This window comes from Pteronotus mesoamericanus, unplaced genomic scaffold (genome assembly GCF_021234165.1).
Source record: "Pteronotus mesoamericanus isolate MK-2021 breed Mesoamerican mustached bat unplaced genomic scaffold, CSHL_Meso_final contig_84, whole genome shotgun sequence".
NCBI classification, from domain to species: domain Eukaryota; kingdom Metazoa; phylum Chordata; class Mammalia; order Chiroptera; family Mormoopidae; genus Pteronotus; species Pteronotus mesoamericanus.
Window position 1 is genome coordinate 4417649 of NW_026555267.1, and position 20330 is coordinate 4437978.

Genomic DNA, 20330 nt, shown 5'->3' on the forward strand with positions numbered 1-20330 from the left:
AGTTGTAATTTTATTGAATTGTTACCTGACTTCTCTGTGTCATTTGCTTCCTAAATGAAGAAACTGTATCAACAGTGAAACCATGTGGCAAACTGGCATTGGGGCCGCAGCTCATTAGAATCTGAGAGGCAGAGGGAACCCAAGCATATTTAAAATCCCCTATTTGAATTTTTAGTACTTATATTGGCAATCCTTTAAACACAAAGTCATAAATCAGTAGGCAGTACTAGGAGGCCACCTGCTGGAATAACTGGCTAGGTTTTGCTGTCATGTTTCCACAAAATATAAATTCACTTAATATGAATTCAGTTATGACTTTGTCAAATTCATGTATCTTTCACAAAAACGTTCAAACTAGACTTGATAATGACAAAGATAGCCTTGCTACAAAAGAAGGCAGAAGTCTGCTATAGAAAAGGAAATGTTCAAGGACACTAACACGTGCTTGAAATGTGAAAACACAAGAATTAACAAAGAAGTTCCAATGACATTAATCAGACTGTCCCAATTATATTATCTGTCCTTTCAAGGTTGCTTTTCTTTAATTTGTCAAAGATATTCAGCCTAATTTATTTACCCAGATACTATACTTAAACTACCCCATATTTAAATGATAATATTTTCATTAGTATTAAACTGTTTATTTTAAGAACCTGCTGGCATTAAAAGAAAAACAAGAGATCTAATTTGGGATCAAGCTATGGAGAATTTTTTTCCCTTTCCTAAGCTGTCTAAAAATCAATCTCTGTTAAAGCTTATTGCCTACAATTCTGAGTGCTGATAAATCAAAGATTTTAGGTAAAATATGATTAGAATGGCATTTTTTCCAGACTCTTTTCTGCCAAAGTCTGTGCTAAAATGCTACCCATTTCCCTGCCTTTGCTATATATACAGCTTGTACAGTGAACATGAAAGGCACATTCTTTGATGATGCGTTTAGGTTGCCTAAGGGTTACCCCTCTAAATACGCTTTCTGTGTAATAGCACAGACACTAAATAAAAGCAAAGCATGAAACACTGATCTGAGGGAGAACTACTTCCAAGACGTAGCTTGGAGTTATTTTCCTTGCTGATTTCCTATTATCAGTTGGCTTTATTATCACTTTCTTCATTCTCTAAAGAATAGCACATCTAAAAATCCCACTTAATTGAGGATCCCAGTTAATCGAGTTATGATTTTATTTATATACAAATATATTCATGGTCGCAGGAAACTCAGGCATCGTGGGTGTGCGAGTGTTACAGATCCCCGCCTGTGTTGTTCCAGGGCAACTGTGGGGTTCAATTGCCCACTGCCAAGCAGCCTGAGTCCCAATCCAAGAGCCTGGTGAAAAAGGAAAGGGATTGTTTATTTAAAAGTTATACAGATTTAGAATAACAGGGAATTCTACTGTTAAGTACCACTCCTTTTAAAACTCCCTAGAACACATAATCTTGCCTCCCTTTACCAAAGCAGGCCCGTTCCAGAAACCACCAAAGGTACCTTCATTCCAAAAAGCAGAAGCCCCGGCTCAGCCTTCCCAGTCACAGTTCAGCATTCCAGGCATCTCCCACTAATCAGGGCCTGGTTAGGAAGGTGCCTGCAACCCCGGGCTTCATCAGCGGTGCCGCTCTGCCCTCCAGCCAGGAGTCCCAGCGGGCCTCCTCCTTCCTACTCCAGCTCTTAATCCAAAACCGCGTGGCACCTCCTTACACACCAGACCTCATGGAGGACGGTGGAGGCCTTCTACCTCCTTTGAAATCACGTGGCTGTTCCCTCACAGCTCGCTCTCTTCCTGGCTGCCCGCCCTTATTTTAAACGCTGACCTGGAGCTTCCTTCGTGACCTCCTGTTCTGCGCCATTTCTTCTCAAAGTCCTGTAGACTTTTTACCAGGATGGCCTTAGGCTTCCCTTCAGGGAGAGCTTGGATATCAACTTGCCATTGTTATGAAGATTATCTTAAGTTGTACGCCCCCTCCCCTTCTCCCTTCTCCCAACCAAGGGCTGCGGGGAATACACTCTATTTCTGAGTCCCCTTGCTTTGCACCCTGTTTGACAAGGGTAATTCTGTAACTCCTCTGTGAGGCTCCCAATAGGTGATATGTCCTGTACCAAATGCAGTTGGTTTATTCTGAAGAACTTCCTTTGATTTACATTAGTAAATCCTTGCCTAAAGCCCTACAGAATGTATCCAGCCCTTTGCCTTAACCTATTTGATGCCTAACAGCAACCTTGAAAGATAGGATTCTTATTATCTTCTCTCTTCAGGTAAGTGAAGTTGAGAGGAATTACATAAACTGCCCCCAGTCACATAACTAGTGAATGCCTAAGGGAAGGTTTAGGTTCCCAACAAGACCACACTAAATACCACTGGAATGTCCAAGTTCTTAAAAAGAGCAACTCTTCTGTATCATCATATTATATCCTTCTCCTTATGCTTCTGATATGATATTTTAAGTATCTGTTTTATTTCTCCCCAAAGTCTGTAAGCTTCTCCAAACCATAAACTCCTTTCTTCTTTTTAAATATTCTCAGAAGCTGGCATAAAACCTGATATTTTTAGGTGATAAATTAGTGCTAGTTGAATAAATATTTGTTGAGGGAGATTTCATTTTCCTTAAATGGCATAAGTGCAATCTTACATTTAGTTTCATTTGTATTTCAGGGAGTATAGTAGTTTACAATGAGAAAGGAAAAAGAATGATGTTCGTTGAAGACTTATACTATATGTCAGCTCCTATGAGAGTACCTTCAGTTCAAGCCTACAGGGGACATAACATTATACCTCCATTAGAGACAAGGAAACAGAAAAACAAAGTGGTTCAGTAACTTGCTTGAAGTCACCCAAAGGGCCCAAAATGCTTTCTCAACCTTTTCCTCATTTCCTTTGATGAATGTTTTCATCTTCATAGTCTCACCTATCAATCACCTCTATAGGAGTGATTAAATTTGGATTTACACCTATCATTCCTCAATATCTCACAGCCTTAAGATGCATTTATAACTATCTTGGATATTCTTAAGAAATAATCAGGGAATGACAGTTTGAATATATTTCTACCAAGTGCCAGGCACTGTATTCAGTTCTGAATATATACAGTGAATCAAACAGCCTATGCCTGCATTTAGTGGCTATCTAACAAAATTAAGCAATACATATTATTATGAAATCCATGAATTAAAGGGGTTTAGTAATAGGGTAGTCAGGGCAGGAGTCCCTGAAGAGTTAGAAATTAAGTTGAGCCTGAAAAATGTGAAACAATCAACCACGCAAAGACTGAAAAACAAAAACAAAAAAAAGTGGTCCAAAGAGAGAGAAGAATCAGGTTTGCAGGCCCTCGGGCAGGGGAGCCTGCTGCAATTTTAAGAACTAAGAGTATGCCCGTATGCCTCAACATAACTGGGAGATACTTTAGGATCAAGTTTAAAGTAGGGCATTAAAATATTCCATTTTGTGATATAAAAAAAAAAATCATTCTGACTGCTATGGGAGGAAGAGTTTGGAACTGAGCAAGAGTAGAAGCAGTAAGAATCATTAGGCAGCTTTTTCAGGAATCCAAGCATGAGATAATTGTGCTTGGGAGCAACAGGCTAGAAGTGCAGATGAAGAAAAGTTGAGCGATTAAAAACGTACTTTGATGCAGAGAAAAAAAATTGATGGGTAGAAGAGAAGAGACACATTAGGCTTTTCATTTGAAAAACTGGTAAGATAGTGAAGATCCTTTTTTTTTTTAGGTTCTTTCTGGAAACAGTTTGGTAAGAATATACCTAAGCAATATTAAGTATATTGGTAAAGGGGAGAAATCAGATACAGAAAAATTAAAAGGAGAATTTGGGACAGGACAGATTTAAGAGACCTGAAAGAATTTAAAGCAGACCATATACTACTTTCCAGAGCATGTCCTGACTTTCTTGTCTAAGACTTTACCATTGCCTTGATTTCACCCATTAATTCTACCTAACCTTCTCATTGCGTCTTAAAGGCTCATAAAGGAAAAGTGGTGTGGTGCATTTGCCTAACCCCTGTTTGTCATAAACGTCCATAAATTGTGTTTGTACTCCTATCCAGGGGCTTGTCTTATTCCACCATTGATCTGAAAGGTCCTTAAAGGAAAGACTATGTCTTACTCTTCTAGGTATCCACAGCAGCCACAGAAGCCCTGTAATCATTTGTTAAATGTAACTGAATTAATAAAGAACTGCCTATTTTGTTACTAAGTACCATAGACCCTTGAACAATCCCCATGCGGTTGAAAATTTGTGTGTAACTTTTAACCCCCCAAAACTTAACTACTAATTGCCTACTGTTGACCAGAAACCTTACAAATAACATAAACAGTTGATTAACACATGCTGATTAACAAAGTAAGCTAGAGAAAATAAAATATTATTAAGAAAATCATAGGAAGAGAAAATACATGTATAGTATTTATTGAAAAAAAATTCCACCACCAGTGGACCTGCACAGTTCCACCCTGTGTTAAGGGTCTACTGTAGGGAGGTGATTTTCCTTGAGGGTGATGGGTACATGCATTTGGATTCATTCTGGAATGCCTCCCATGCCATGGCATCCTCTCAGTCTCCACGTCTGCTTTAACAAAGCCAATCTCTCTTGGAAAATTTCCACCCACGAATTCAGGGATCAGGTAAGAACAGCCAGGGTCTTGGGCCAAATCTAGCACACATGGGGCCAAATCTGTTCACACCCATTTTGTGGTAGCTCTTATGCTATGGCTTAGTGGTTGCAACATAATCTGTGTGACCTACAAAGCCAAAAATATTTACTATCTGGACATTTATGGGAGATTTGTGCTGACTCTTGCATGAGCGGAATGCTTTGAATGAAGACGCCTTCAGGTTCTTTCCAGGAACAGTTTGGTAAGAATACACATCAGTGATACTAGATATATTGAAGCTGTACTGCTTAGCCTGCTTTCATAGAAAAAGTGACGGGTGATGACTGGGATCAGAGCTGAACAACAAGGAGAGGGAATGAAATCCAGAACAAAAACTTGTAGTGGAGGAGTGAAGAATCAGTAACAGGATCAAAACATCGAAATGCTGGGATCAATACAAACTAGTGAGGTCAATTAATTTGTCTTTGGGCTTCTACTTTTCTACTCAACTCTTCTCAATCCTGAGGTCATCTCTCCAGCCCTGTTTCCCCCCTCCACAAAAATGAGCTGTTTCTATATCTTTATAGGCTCAACTCAAATTCTGCTTACCTCATGAAGCCCTTTTAAAGTGTATTTACTCAACGAAGCTAGGCATGATGACTCATACTTGAATTCCTAGAGCAATTTGCTTGTATAACTTACCATGCGTGCAATGTTTATTTATTTGTTTGGAGATAGATATTTTTCTTAGCATTAAACTAGTTTAACTGAAATTAATTCACATTAAGATATAAATACAAAAAAATTGCCTGGCATGAATTTAGAATATACATACCTTGAGGGACTGAATATGCAAATGGACAATGGCCAGACCATATATAACAATAAAACTCCTACCCCCAACCTTTGCAGCCACCAGTCCAGGAATCCAAAGCACTATCCCTATAGCAATTGGCCCCCAGTAGTCAGGACTTGGCAAATGACCACCAGCTTCCCTAACACTTGCACATGCTTCCAATCCAGGACCAATCAAGAAATCTATATGTACCATACAAATCAATCACATAGGATGCCTTGCTTGTAGTTAGCCTGAATCCAGCTTCTCTGTGCAGAAATAAAAGCATACCTAAAGCCTTCTCTCTCTCTCTCTCTCTTTACTTATAAAACTTTGCCACTCCCTTGCTCGTCTTTGATTCTCGTCCGAACACAAGTGATGGGAGTTGATGCGCTTGCTATAACTTAAAATAGCTTCTAGTTGTTATCATTCAGGTTGTCTTCATGTATTTCCATAACTCCCTCTTTTTTTTTCTTCAAACTTAGATAAAGCATTGAGGCCAAGCTTCAGCTAGACTAGTTTGAGGGAGGGAGGCTCCCACAGTCTCTTACCTGCTGGTTTGACCTTACTCTTGACTCAAAATGGAAATACTAGGCTTAGGGCTGATAGGCATCGGTTTCAAAAGAGTGTGACTTCAAGGCCAGCTGAGGACTTTCACAGAGCTTGGGACTTCAAAATTCATAGGTTACCTTGCTACAGCAGGGGACAGTCCAAGAATCGTAGTTTCATCTGTCCATGGACTCTCCCTAATTCAGCATATTTACATCTTTGTCACCCACCACAGGTTTAAACTTCAGTTTTGCCCAAGGGCACTGATCCCCATGCACAACCTTGCACAGATTTGTCACAACCTGCATTTTCATTCTATGTCCGACTGCGGCCTAACTCCAACTTTGACTCAATCATGGACATGACTTCAGCGATTCTCTAAAATCCTTTTGTTACAAACCTGGACTCAAACTCTGATATTAGACATTCCTTCTCAGACTCAGCATGACTGGTTTTTGTGATTCTGAGGACAGAAATTCTAAGGACTGAGACAGGACAAGGAGCAGCAGGTACTGAGTTATGGAAACCAAAGGATCGAGTCTGAAGAGATGAGCAAAGAGAGTTCAAATGCCCAAGAAAACACAAGAGAAGCTGCTCTGTACCCATAAAAGTAAGAAATGCTGGTCTGCTTGGGCCTTTGGTTGTCCCAGTTTTATACAATTAACATTCTGATGAAACAATACAACACCTCATCAGGGAAAAGGCTTCGTGGCTGACTAAAATATGATGGAACTGGAAAGCTATACTCGTACATAATGAGTAAACCAAATTGTAAAACATGAGGTGGGTTACATTTGAGACAATATAGGGACAATAGCCAAATTTTTTGTTTAGCCGCAACGTATCTCATGGAGAGTCCGTCACTACTATCACTCCACCGATCATTGCAATCATGCTTTACCTGTGTATGGAAAGGTCAATCGTGATTAACCTGCTGAATTCAACAGCAGAACCAGCCTGCAAGAAGGAAAAGTAACAGCCAAAGTGTTAGATATGGGGTGTTTAATCAATGGCCAACAGGCCTTCGCTGCTGGACCCTGTTACCTAGATACAGTCATCTTAAAATTAATAACAGGTCAAGAATGGCAATATTCTTATTTTTCCACATTTTATTTACTTAAGTCTATGTTATTTCAAAAAATGAGGGTGGGGGGAGATGCGTGCTTCAGGAGTGCCCAAAGAGCAGGAAGATTAACTGCTTTAACTTTGAACAACTGAAAATCATCAACGTAATATCAAAATACAGATATATACTCTAAGGGATACTTTGAAAATGGTACTTACTCTGTTGATATGTAGCTTCTAAACCTAGCCAGAGGCAATTATAGTAAACAAGTAACACATTCTATCAACTTTAGGAGCAATGTGTCTGAGAGTACATAGTGCAAGCTACAATAATAAATAATAAAAATTCAGTGCTCCAAGTAGTGGAAGGATTGAATGTCTTAAAAAGGAGAAGATAATGCAATTTGTGTGCAGATATATAGGCCTGTACTCATAATAAATTATCCAAAGTAAACTAGTAGGTTGGGAATGCTTTAAGCCATACCAAGGAAATAGTGTTTCATGAAGGACAAATGTAAAACTTTCAGTTAAGTCAGATAAACTTGGATTATGCCCTGTGCATATATATATTGGGCTTTCTTTGGTCGGTGGGATGTGACAAGTTCAGCATAGGAGACCTTCATTACACATATTCTTCCCACTGTTGCTCTTGACAAAATGTCTAAAATTTTATATGCCAAATTAAGTAATTTGTACCTTAAAGAGTCTTCTACCAAATATGTACATATTTGATATTCCCTGACTTCTAATACCATTTGGAGGCATGATCCTAAAAATGATAAGTAAATATGTAAGAAAACAAAAGAAAATTTCATGATAGACTATTAATTAGCTTTAAAAATAATAATTAAAATATTAGAACAATAAAAATATTCATTGATATGAGAATTAGTTTTAAAATCACTTACATTCATATGTTAAATTCTTATAGGGCGCTTCAAGAATTTTGTGAAGAACACTTAGTCACAAGATAAAATTCCATCCATAAATGAAAATGCAATATTCAAAACTAATATGCAGGATAATCACAATGCGTAAAATTTATATGCTTTATATCCTAATATCTATAGTAAAAGGACTGAAAAAATGACATAAAAGTGATTATCTTACTGTGGAGAGATGACAGATAATTTTATTTTCTTCATTATAGTATGTACTTTCCAATTTTTATAATGAGTATATATCACCTTCATTATTTTAAAAGAATAATAATTATAATTAAATAAATATGAGAATGTATACCCAGACACCCCATGGAGAGATAATATGACTAGCTATTATTAGTTAACACATTAGAGAAGATGAGGACAATGAGCTAAACATAGGGATGGGAAGGATGGTATAGAGAAAGTAAAGTGGACGTATGGAAGATTCACTTCAGTTAAAGAAATAATAATCAGCCTGGCTGGCATGGCTCAATGGACTGAGTGCAGGCCTGCAAACCAAAAGGTTGCCGGTTCAATTCCAGGTCAGGGCACATGCCTAGGTTTAAGGCCAGATCCTCAGCTGCGGGTGTACAAGAGACAACCGATTTATAAATGTATCTATCGCACATTGATCTATGTTTCTCTCCCTCTCTTTCTCCCTCCCTTCCCCCTCTCTAAGTAAATAAAATCTTTAAAGAAAAAATAATCCCTTGCAAGTGTATAATGTTCTGCCTGTTACAGAGTGCATTCGCGTACTTTATTTCATGAGGATTCAACTCTGCAGTGCACACACATACCCACATGCAGACACAGAAGACTGTCATTTGTTATTTGAAACTCCTAGGAAAGAAATATCTACTCCAGAGCTCCAAAGGTGGGTTTTTATAATCAAGGAAATAAGCCTCGTTAGTGCAAAAAAATTTGAAAATCAGCCTCGCGGGTGGGGGGAACCTACATGATGATACATTATTCTCTATCCTGTGCGCTTGGGTTGTGACAAGTCCCCTCGGCTCCCTGTTAGAGACCAAGGCTGCCTGCTCAGAATGCCGACCGTACCCCGATGGCTACAGCTAGCCCCTTCCTGGCCTTGCTTTCCAAAGCCATGCCCAGAACTGAATTCCCCACCTTTCTCTTGCTGTCCTTTGATTGAAAGGGCCATGATATTACAAGCCTGGGCTCATCAACAAAGACCCTGGTGTGTAAGACATAAGCGCCTTCCAGTTCTACAGACATTAACTGTTACGAAAAAACAGGTCACAGAAGTAGGGATCAGCGGCAGAGCCTAACGTATCACGTCCCCAACAGAGCACCAGCTTCTGATTTCCCTTTCTTGTCTGCATGCTGAGGGTTTGGTCCTGGGCCAAGGACAGCTGTGTGTCAGCGACTACAGGGAAAGGAAGACCTTTAGGGGAAACCTGATGATCTAAGAAGCGCTCAGCTGGGACTTGTTCGTTTATTGTGTATCTTAATGCACTGCATCGCAATTTCTCTTCGTTAAAAATAATGCACCTCTTTTTGTTTAAGTAACAGGTGATTGGAATAATCCTTTTTGCTTTTAGAAAAAAACATAAAGCAAAGGGAGCAACTACTGTTAGAATTCAGAGGGCCGAGGCCACCTAGAGGCAGCGGCTATATGATGAAAGAGTAGCTTGTGCTCCTGAACAGCAATTCTTCAGGGAAACACCTATGAAAGAACAAACGTTAGGGTAGGCAGCCTACCTTGTAAATATTAATGAACCAAGGTCAAGAGTGATTAAAACAACTTGCCCTAGCCTATACAATTTGAAGGTATAGAACTGATACTTGAATGAAGATGATTTGGTGCCAAATTCTGATGTCGTTTAAGTCATTTCCACTCAGCAGAGCTGTTGTATTTCATTTATGAAATGCCTACCATGGAAATGGCTCTCCGTGAAGGTATGGTGCGCAGGGAGGATACACAGGGGCAATGGGACAGAGTCCTTTAGTGTATTTCATAATGGCTTTGTGCATAAACACTGACAGACAATGGCAGGCATCATTATTAGGGGAAGACAAAATGAAATGTGCAAACATGCTCTATAAATCGTAACACACTACATAAATCTGAACCGTTACGATTCTAGGTGCTACTGTAGATAGATATACAATCTGCCATAAGAAGTCGACCTACTGTACAAATGAAATTTCTGCACTCTGATATCACACTTTCTTCCCAGCTAAGATGTATGGATTACCCCTTCGACCCGCCTCTTCCTCATCGCACGCCTTCCATGGCAATGCCCTGGTGAGATCAGATGGGACCTGGTCTCAGTCATTCAAAGCTACAAATCTCTGACTTCCCATCTGCAAGCCTACAGGTGGAAGTAACGTGGCCTGGCATTCACTTAGATACATGGGAAAATAACCCTAGTGGACAGCCCAGTATGCTGATTACAGCATCCCCAACCCAATTTAAACTATAGTTTAAAATGTTTTATTGCACTAAAAGAAAAGCTGTAAATATTAGCTCTTCTGCAGCATACACATTCGAAAGTCCCAAAATGACTTGGGACTGCAACTCCTTGCTGTCACTCTCTGATTTGGGCTGGAAAAATATTACAGGAATTACAGATTGCATGCATCACAGTTACATGAGTCTTCTGCTTTCCAAGCATCTCCCACAATACATGTTGCTCCCCTCTTCCCCTGGCAAGGCTCCTACTCTGCTGCTTGTCTGCTGGGCTAGTGCTACCAACTGTTTTCTTGAACATGTGTCTTTCTCATTTGACCACAATAGCAGCAGCTTTTTCTCTGTGCTTATGTGAGGACAACGGGACTTTGAGAGTTGTTTCCTTCATCTAAGTAAGGACCATTTCTCTGTTAGCAGACTAGATGTAAAATAACAGGTCAGATGCAATTAGCATCCTCTTAGAAGTCCTCATATTTTACAGCTCAATGACCTCTTCATAGCCAGCAATCTACTCTCACCTGGATTGAACTCTACTTTTGACTACAGGGCACCATCAGCTATTCTCTCATATTCAAAACATTTAACAACTGGTAAGGCATAGGTACGGACTAATCGGGGGGTTGCTAGCCATAAGCAGCTGGTACAGCCATACCCAGGGTACCCGTTGACCATCCACACTTTCTGTGAGGTGATGAGGTTCTCTAGACTGATGTCTTTTCCAAGTAATGAGGTATCAATTCCCCTGGGAAGTACTCTTATTTGTTATGCAAGTCACATCAACTATCCCAGAATTAACTTTTGCAATGCTGTTGAATAATAGTGAAATTAATCCAGATTCTATGATAAAAACACCTCCCACCACCCGTAACTATCTCAGATTATCAGTGAAGCACCTTCACTTTCTAAACATGTGACTTCAGGATCTTCCTTCTCTTTACTCAGAGATACACACAAGAATCATCTCCAGCTAACCAAGGCTACAAATGCATAATGCCAGGGACCGGTCTATGCATGAAGGGGACCTGTCACATGCTCCACTAGGTAGACTGACCCCCTGCTAGAGAGACCATAGACAAACTTCTATAAGAAAACCTGAAAAGAAGGAGGACCTTTCCATTTTTGTTTACAAAGACAGGTAGGTGGAAAGTTGAATTACTTGCCTGCCTGTGTTGACTTGTGGGCCGTCTGATTTGCCCTAGTGCCTTGAGTATCTTGTTTTCAGAGTCAATCACGTAGAAATGTATCTAAGGCTGATCATTGCTTCCAGTCATTCTTACATTTGAAAATAACCATTCATAAATCAAATCAACCACCCATGGGCTTCTCAGAGAGAGAGCATAGATAGTATGTATTAATCCTGGATAACTACTAGATATATACAGCATAATAGGCATTTACCTCTTTTGGTCAATAAAATCAGCATTGAATGATGCTATGATATAAGGGTTAAGAACATGGACTTAGGATAAGAGTCAGAGATAAGTGGAATCAATTCTTGGCTCTGCCCACTACTGAGCTGTGATCTTGGATAAGTTACCCTTGCAAAACCTCCATTTCCTCGGTTGTTAAATGGGGATGGCTAAAAGCACCTACTTTGGGGGTTGGTGTGCTGTTCAACAAGATGCGTGCAAGGTGCTGAGACCAGTGCCTAATGTAAACCTCAAAAATGGTAGCCACTATGTGAATCCATGACTATGGCAACGACATCGTGAAGTAGCAGGCCCATTTCACAGGTGAGAAGATAAGACCCACAGAGTTTAAATAATCCCCCAAACCTGTGCTCTTTGTAAGTGCATCATGCAATAAATCATGCGATCACTATTCTTGTGTGGTTTTCAAACTGCCTGAAGCTGCAATTCCCAAAGAGGAGCCAACATATTTTGTGTAACAACAATTACTCTTCTACCCCCTCATCCCCCTACACAAAGCAGCCACCTTAAAGGACAAGGTTCATATAGACCCATATGCTGTGTCATATGTATTTTAAAAATTCAAGTTTCTTCATGGGTGAAATTCTTATTGTTTTGTTCTCTCACTCACTCTCCAGAGCTGCCTGACTTTCTTTTTTCAGAACCAGCTGCCAAGATGTTCTGGAAACAAGATGTTTCTTAGCAACATTTTGTTTATATAGATAAAAACATAACCTTTACTGCCACCTGCTAGAAAAGAGAGATCCTCAGCATTTAAATAGTAGATACTTATGGGAGCTCTCGGTTTCAGTTTGTAGATAGTCCTACGTGTTTTTCTTTCTTTCGGGAAGGAATGTCCTTGACTTGAGCAATAGCGCTTCCTCAGAGCTGCAGCTAATTGTGTTGCATTTTCTCCTTGGTCCCCACAACTGTGTCCATGAGTACCGGTGTATGCACCAAGTTCATGAGGATGTACATGCGTGTATGTTCGGAAATGTCCGAAAAGAAACACAAGCTGGGGGTGATTTCTCCATCTTGGTTGGTTTGCAGTAGATCATTGCCACTCTTCCGCTCTGCCTTGCACCCTGTCAGAGTAGTCCCTCCTGCAATGCGGATTATTTCAATTTACCCTTCCCTAAAGCAAACGTCCCAGGACTCAGAAAGGTGTTCAGAGACATCCAACAAAAAGCCGGATAAGTTTGAGAAAAACTGGCCTGCTCCCTATCTCCATGATAGAACTGGAGTGCTCACTGTGGATGCTCAGGTCCCTCAGTGAGGTCTGTTCCCTGACCCTAATGAAGTCACTGGCGAGTGGGAACTCACACTTAGGGAAAGGGGCAGCCTCGGAGCAAGAGCAGACACTGTGGTCACAGCAGTACAGGAGGGGCTCACAATATTTACTTTCACAAAGCTTCCCCTTGGGCTGCTTCTGTATCTGTCAGGGTTCTACAGAGAAAGGAAACCATATATACACTTATACATGTATGTGTGTATATATAGTTATATATATTAGTTTAGATTACATTATATTATGTATAAAATATATATAACAATGAGAGAGAGAGAGAGAGAAAGAAGGAGACAGAGAAAGAGAGGTTTTATTTTAAGGAATTGGCTCATGTGATATTGGGAACTGGTAAATCCAAAATCTACAGGTTAGACCTGCAGGCTGGAGACCCAGGAAGAGTTGGTGTTGTGGTCTTGAATTCAAAGGTGATATGGAAGTAAAGTCCCTTCTTCTTTGAGGGACCTCAGGCCTCTTGCTTAAGGCCTTCAGCTGACTAGCTGAGCCTGCCCCGCCCTCCCCATGTTATAGAGGGTATCTGCTTTACTCAAAGTCTACTGATTTATAAACATTAATGACATCTCAAAAATACCTCCCAGCAAAACCTAGACCCGACCACAGGATGAAACACTATAGCCTTGTATGTTGCCGTATGATTAACCACGCCAGTTTCCCAGTCAGCACTGATCCTGTTCTCTCCTTGTTACCTGAAATTTAGCAAAGCCTCAGAGGGCCAAGTAACTACTTGGAATATTCTGGGTGAGCAAAAATCAACTGGAGCATCCATCACCCTGGCTATACTATGGAAACTGTTACAATATTATGCTGGGGTTCTTTTTTCTGTAATACCTTTTTTTTTTTCCATTTTGAGATAATAATAGATTCACAGGTACTTGTAAAAATATAATATGGAAAAATCTATGTACCCTTTTACTCAGTTTCCTCCAATGGTAACATCTTGCAAAACTATAGTACAGGATCGGACATGAACATGGATACAGTCAGGCTGCAGAACATTTCTATCACCCCAAGAACCACGCACACTTCCCATTTATGGCCACATCTGCTCTGCTCATGCCCCTACCCTTACTCTATGTAAACATGGATCTGCTCCCTATTTCTATAATTTTGTCATTTTAGGAATGTTATATAAATGAATCATGTTACATAACCTTTGGGGATTGACGTTTTTCTTGCAGCCTAGTTCTCTGAAGATTTATATACGTTGTCCCATGTGTCAACAGTCTGTTCCTTGGTATTGCTGTGCAGTAATTCATGGTACGGCTTGTTTGGCCATGCACCTGTTGAAGGACATCTGAGTTGTTTCCAGTTCTGGATATTGTAAATAAAGCTGATATAAACTTCATGTACAGATTTCTCTGTGAAGATAAGTCCTATTTCTCTGGAATGAATGTCAAAGAGTGCAATTTCTGGGCCATATGGTAGCTGCATATTTAGCTTGTTAAAACATTGTCAAATTGTTTCCCAGAGTGGCTGTACCATTTTACATTCTCTCCAGCAATGTACGAGACATCCAATTGCTCTGCATCCCTGACAGCATTTGGTGTTGTTATTATTCTTCATTTTAGCCATTCTGATGGGATATAGTGATATCTCATTGTATCTTACATTTGCATGTTCCTAATAACGAATGATGTTGAACATCTTTTTATGTGTTTTCTTGACATCTGTGTGTCTTCTTCACTGAAATACCTCCTCAAAAATTGTTGCTATCACTGACAGAATCAGAGAAACCAACGGCTGCGAATTAACTGGATTTGGCAAGGCCTGGCCTTGTCTGTTGTTTGTTATCAGAGGGTGCCTCAGAGCAGCATTAGCAGAATCCAGACTTTTATGCAAAGCCAGACCTCAGGATTTTTCAAGGCCCCAGATTATGTTACCTCGTGCTAGGACAGCATTCCGACGGAAAGCAGTGGCTCAGATGCATAGCTTTTGACACCAAAATATACTTGACAGTGAAAAATGAGAATCCAGACATAAGGACTCCTACTGGAATTAATTTGCACCTCACAGCATCAACTATCGATATGTAATGGCTTTGTGGCAGCACAAATATTTCACTGAGACTGAACAGTGCGGAGATAATACGGTTTGCTTCCAAATGAAAGCAGTGCATTACAAATTACCTCTTTTCTCTGACTAATTGCAGAATTTTACTGTGGATTCTGAGGTGCAGCATTTCCTTGGCTCATGTCCTGAGGTTTCACGTGAAAGAACAATGCGATTCAAAACACAGGCTGAATCCTGCTTTGTTGTACACAGTGTAAAACAACCTGCAAGACTCCTGGCAATAGACGTCGACCTTAGAAGCCTCCGTTTCCCGGACTAAGGAAGCACACGTATGCTGAGTAAAATGAATTACTGAAACTCCGAAGCATCAAAGGCAGGAAAGAGGAGGTGGGAAGTCCTTGATTTGCACTCCTCCGACGAGGGTGACCCGCGTGTCCAGTTTTCTCCAGGACTCTCCTAGTTCTGACAATGGAAGTGTCAGGGCGCCCAGGGAACCCCACAGTCCCAGTGCTAACACTGAAGACCCTATTCCCGGAGCTCTGTCTCAGGAGCCCTGTTAGCCCCAGGAAAACCAGAATGATCGGTCACCCTCTCTAGTCCTACTCAGCCTGTTACTTGTCTGAGTTTAGCTCCTCATCTGTAGAAAGTAGAGAGTAACTGTTCTATCCATTGACAGGGTAGGATAACAAGCATGATAAGGTAAATGGGACGCGTTGTAAAGAGTGGCACACGAAGCCAACATAGGGGTGTGACAGCACCGACATTCCTGGCTGCCCCATGCTAACAATGTATTTGTCCTGTCCTTTACTCAGTTGGACTCTCTGGCAAAGAAAAAGCCATAAAGTGATGACAAGCTTTGCTCATCTCTTTCCAGCCAGATCAATATTTTCTGCCATACTATAGAGAATGTATTAGCTAAGCACAAAAGGGCACGTACCCCCAAATTATTGCAAAATGCTGTTTACTCACTTATCCCTTAATTCTATTCATCTGACATCACTTTACATATCTCTTGCAAATAGCATAGTTCGAGTGTACAAGCATGGGGGTGGATTTGAATAATTACATGTTTATGTTCAAGAAGAATATAATAAAATATTTACAAATTGAGCTTCCTTTCCAAGAGTAATACACTGCTGTATGTGAACGGCGATGGGCTGGTGGCAGATTGCCTGCTGCATTCTAACGATAGTACTTAGCCAAGTAATAGCAGGGCTTTGGGTAGAGGTTCTGTGCAAGTTTCTGAAATGTAGATACTTGGGTGGAACATACCAGCAGATTTCAGCAAATTCATGAGGCTTCAAAGTTAGTATCTCAAACACTGTCAAGGGCCAGATCTTTTGTTTCACTCTGTTAGTAAATGTAACAGATGGTTTGCAAACATATTTGAGATCTGAAGGCTGACTGATCATGTCAGTCTGATACGAATAGAATGCAACCAGCTACTGCCTCAGAATGTGAGAAAAGAGAAGCTTCAAAATTAAACCTTAAATGAGAGCAGCTTTCTCAAAAGAGGCTCACTAAAAAGAGAGAACACTGAGTTGTAAAGGTTTACTACCTCCTCACTAACTTCTAAGTATTTCCTGTTGTTTGACCTCAATATGGAATATTACAATAAGGATCCGTAACTTTCCCAAAAAATAAATAAAAACCATATTTGAATCTTTGACACAACAGTGAAATCACCATCACAGGTAGGCTTGAGTTGCCATGGGGATGATTACGGCCTCACAAAATCCAGTCATTCAGCTTTGCTTTGACTCCAACTAAACGAGAGGCAAAATTCTGTCTCTTTCATTTAGTCTGGAAAGGAGAAAGCTGTTAACCTTGCAGACAAGGGATGTTAATAACCAGGCTCCTCTGTCTGTCTGACTGTTCCCTCTCCTACTCCCATCACCGTGTTGAAGCATAATGTAGGTCAGCCAGGACCAAAGAGAGTTGCCGCGATTACTGAACATGCGTGTGATAACATAGTTAGCTTGATTCTTACACCGGTTTGAGGAAGATCCAGGCAAGACAAGTGCCCCAATTTGAGGCTCTGAAATGACAGAGTCCATGGCAGCCTAATTGGGGTTTCTGACTGTGAATGGGTATGGAAGCTAGAGTCGTTCTAGGAAGATCGCTGGTAAATGATGATTTGGTATTGGGTAAGTTCAGAACGGAGATGCCTGGGGAATTAAGGCGTTGCTTTTACAGCCAAGTGTACACACTTCCTTTTTTGCTTCATGTAACAAGTTTAACTGCGGACCTCCTCTGTGCCAGGCACAGTGTTGGCTACAAAAGATATAACTGAATGGACTGGCCAAGTGTTGGCCATCACAGACCTTCTACATCCAGGAGAGAGAAACAGACACTGGAGCGATCCCTCTGAGGTCGTCACATCTGGGCTGAGCCTGGCCATATCTAATGAGAGAGTGCCGTTTGGCAAATGTCCCTACAATAATTTCCCATTTTATCTTCAGTTTTTCCCCATGGTGAGCATTCCCAGCTGGAGAAGCTGAGATGCAGAGTGGCTACAATGAAAAGAATTAGACAGCTGTAGGTTCAAATCCCAGTTCAACCATTAGCTTACGTAGTTATTTTACTTGACTGAGCTTCAGTTTCATCGGCCGTGCTATGCCGACCTGATGCCCAACCATCCCCAATTCTATAGCGTGTACTTCTTACAAAGGAAGGCATTTTTCAACGTAACCACAGAGTAGATATCAAAAGCAGAAAATTAATGTTAATACATGTCATCTCATCTTCAGACTCCAGTTAAGTTTCACTAAATGTTCCAACCATGTCCTTTGTAACAATAGAGTACTGTTGTTCCAAAATCACGTGGTCCATTTTGTCTGCCATGTCACTTAGATATTCTTCTGTTTGAAGCAGTTCCTCAGTCTCTGACTTTTATAACCTTGACATATTTTTAAAAGTTTTTCCCTTTTTAAAATTTTTCAATTGCAACTTATAGTCAATATTATTCTGTATTAGTTTCAGGTGTACAGCATGTGGTTAGATAATCATGTACTTCAAAAAAAATAGTCCCCTAGATATTTCAAATACCTGCCTGGCCCCATTTACAGTTATTACAATATTATTGACTATATTCTCTATGTCGTGATTTACATCCCTGTGACTGTTCTGTAACTACAAATTTGTACTTCGCAATCCCTTCATCTTTTTCCACCCAGGCTCTCAACTCCTCTCCCCTCTTTCAACCATCAGTCGTTTCTCTGTATCTAGGAGACCCTGACATTCTTGAATAGACAGGCCAGTTATTTTGTAGTGTGCCCCTGGATTTGAGTCTGTTTTCTTTCTCAGGACTTGATTCAGATACTCTCCTCAAGCTGCATGTCCCTCACACAGCGTGACTGGCCACCCACCCGCATGGACACTCTCCTCTCGCTGCCTGGACTCAGACGCAATGCCCAGTCTTTCCTCTGTGGAACTGCCTTCCTCTTTTGTTTACACTCTGGCCCCCAGCCAAATGGTCTCCCTGGGATGATCTCACCATACTGGGGCTCTGACGTCTGTGCCAAGTAGCCCCCCCGCGGTAGATGGCCCCTCCCCCCTCTTCTGAGCCACCATGTGCCTCTCCACCTAAAACCAATGCCCAGTCTGCTCTGCTCTACCTACTGACGTTCGGGCACCATTGTTGAGGCAGTCCTCACAGTGATGGCCAGAGCACGAGGCTCTTAGTCTCCCAGTTTTACAAATGAGAACACTTGAGGCTCAAAGAGGTTAGGTGACTTGCCCCACATTATGTAATTAATAATGAAATCAGAAATCCCAATCTTGGTTGCCCTGACTTCAGAAATACTATAATGTCCTCATATTCAGGAAATTTAGAGATAGAATGGGTAAGCCACCTCCTTTCTGTGTTTACTTGTTTTTAAAAACTATATTATACCTGTCTTTTGAAAACAGAGTTTCTATGAAAATCTCATTCTAAAAATAGTTCCACAAAAAAAGAAACACCCTAAATGTCAATGGAAGCACTTAAATTCACAGTAAAATCACCGCCTTATTCCTGCCCTTCTTTCTCCTACCTCTCACATTCTGTTGGCTTTTTCCTCCTTCTTGCAATGTTGAATTGGGAAATCGGTGAGTAAACAATTAGCATACTAATATCTGTCATCGAGATATACTTATTTCTACTAATGCAGTGTAAGATTGCATTGGATTATTAGAGTCCATCACACTGTTACTTATACTGGGTTTGTAGTTGCAACCTTTAGGAATGTTTTCTGGTGCCAGTAACAGAAAATCTAACACAGGGGAACAAATAGAAAAGTAAACATTAATAACATGAAATCTGGAGGTTGGCTTTTCCTGTGGTTGTGCCCATGGCTTGAGAGCCTTCTAACCAGCACCTCTGGGATTTCATTGGCCACATCCTCCTACAGGTTGTTGCTGTTTCAGGAGCCCCAGACAGCTGCCCTGGCTACCATGTTCAACGTAGGAAACTAGGAGGAGGAAGAGCTTTGCTAGTTGCATCTTTTTCTTTTGAATAGGAAAGCAAATCTTCCCAGACTTCTGGTTTTGTCTCATAGTCTGGATCTGAGCTACATGGCCACCCCTCACTGGCGGAGAGTAGCAATGGAGAAGGGATGCTAAAGGGGTGTTAGGTAGCCAGTAACTTTAACTGCTACTCAGGCCTAAGATGGACAGTTACTGTGTGTGGGTATTGAGCTGCTTTACTCTCAAGTGTCACTTTCATAGAGACGTCTTCCTTGACCTTCCAGGCTATGCCTGTTCTAATAGCATTCCAGATTTCTTCCCATAGTCTTTATCACACTACTTAATTGAGAAGGGATGTATTAAAACTTTGGGAGTATTTCCTGGATAGTGCTTTAGGGAAGACACTAAGAATTGGTCTGGATTTAAGGGTTTGGATTTTTCACAGCTCTCTGTGCAAGTATAATATGGCCTAAAATATTCACACTATATAGCTTAGGTATTGCACTTGAAAAATGTTTCATTTGATATTTGAACATTCAAGCTAGATGCTAATTTGTTCAGAAAATAGGTGAGGTGTGCATTTTTTTTCCATAATTATTTCTAAAAGTGAATTATAATTTCCTTCTTATTACCTGGTTTCCACTTAAATAATGAACTGTACCCCCAAGTACAATTGCAAATTTGGTAAGTGTGACCTCTGCTAACATATTAATTTAGGACAGCTTTTCCTAAATTGTTTTCCCTGTGATATCAGGTA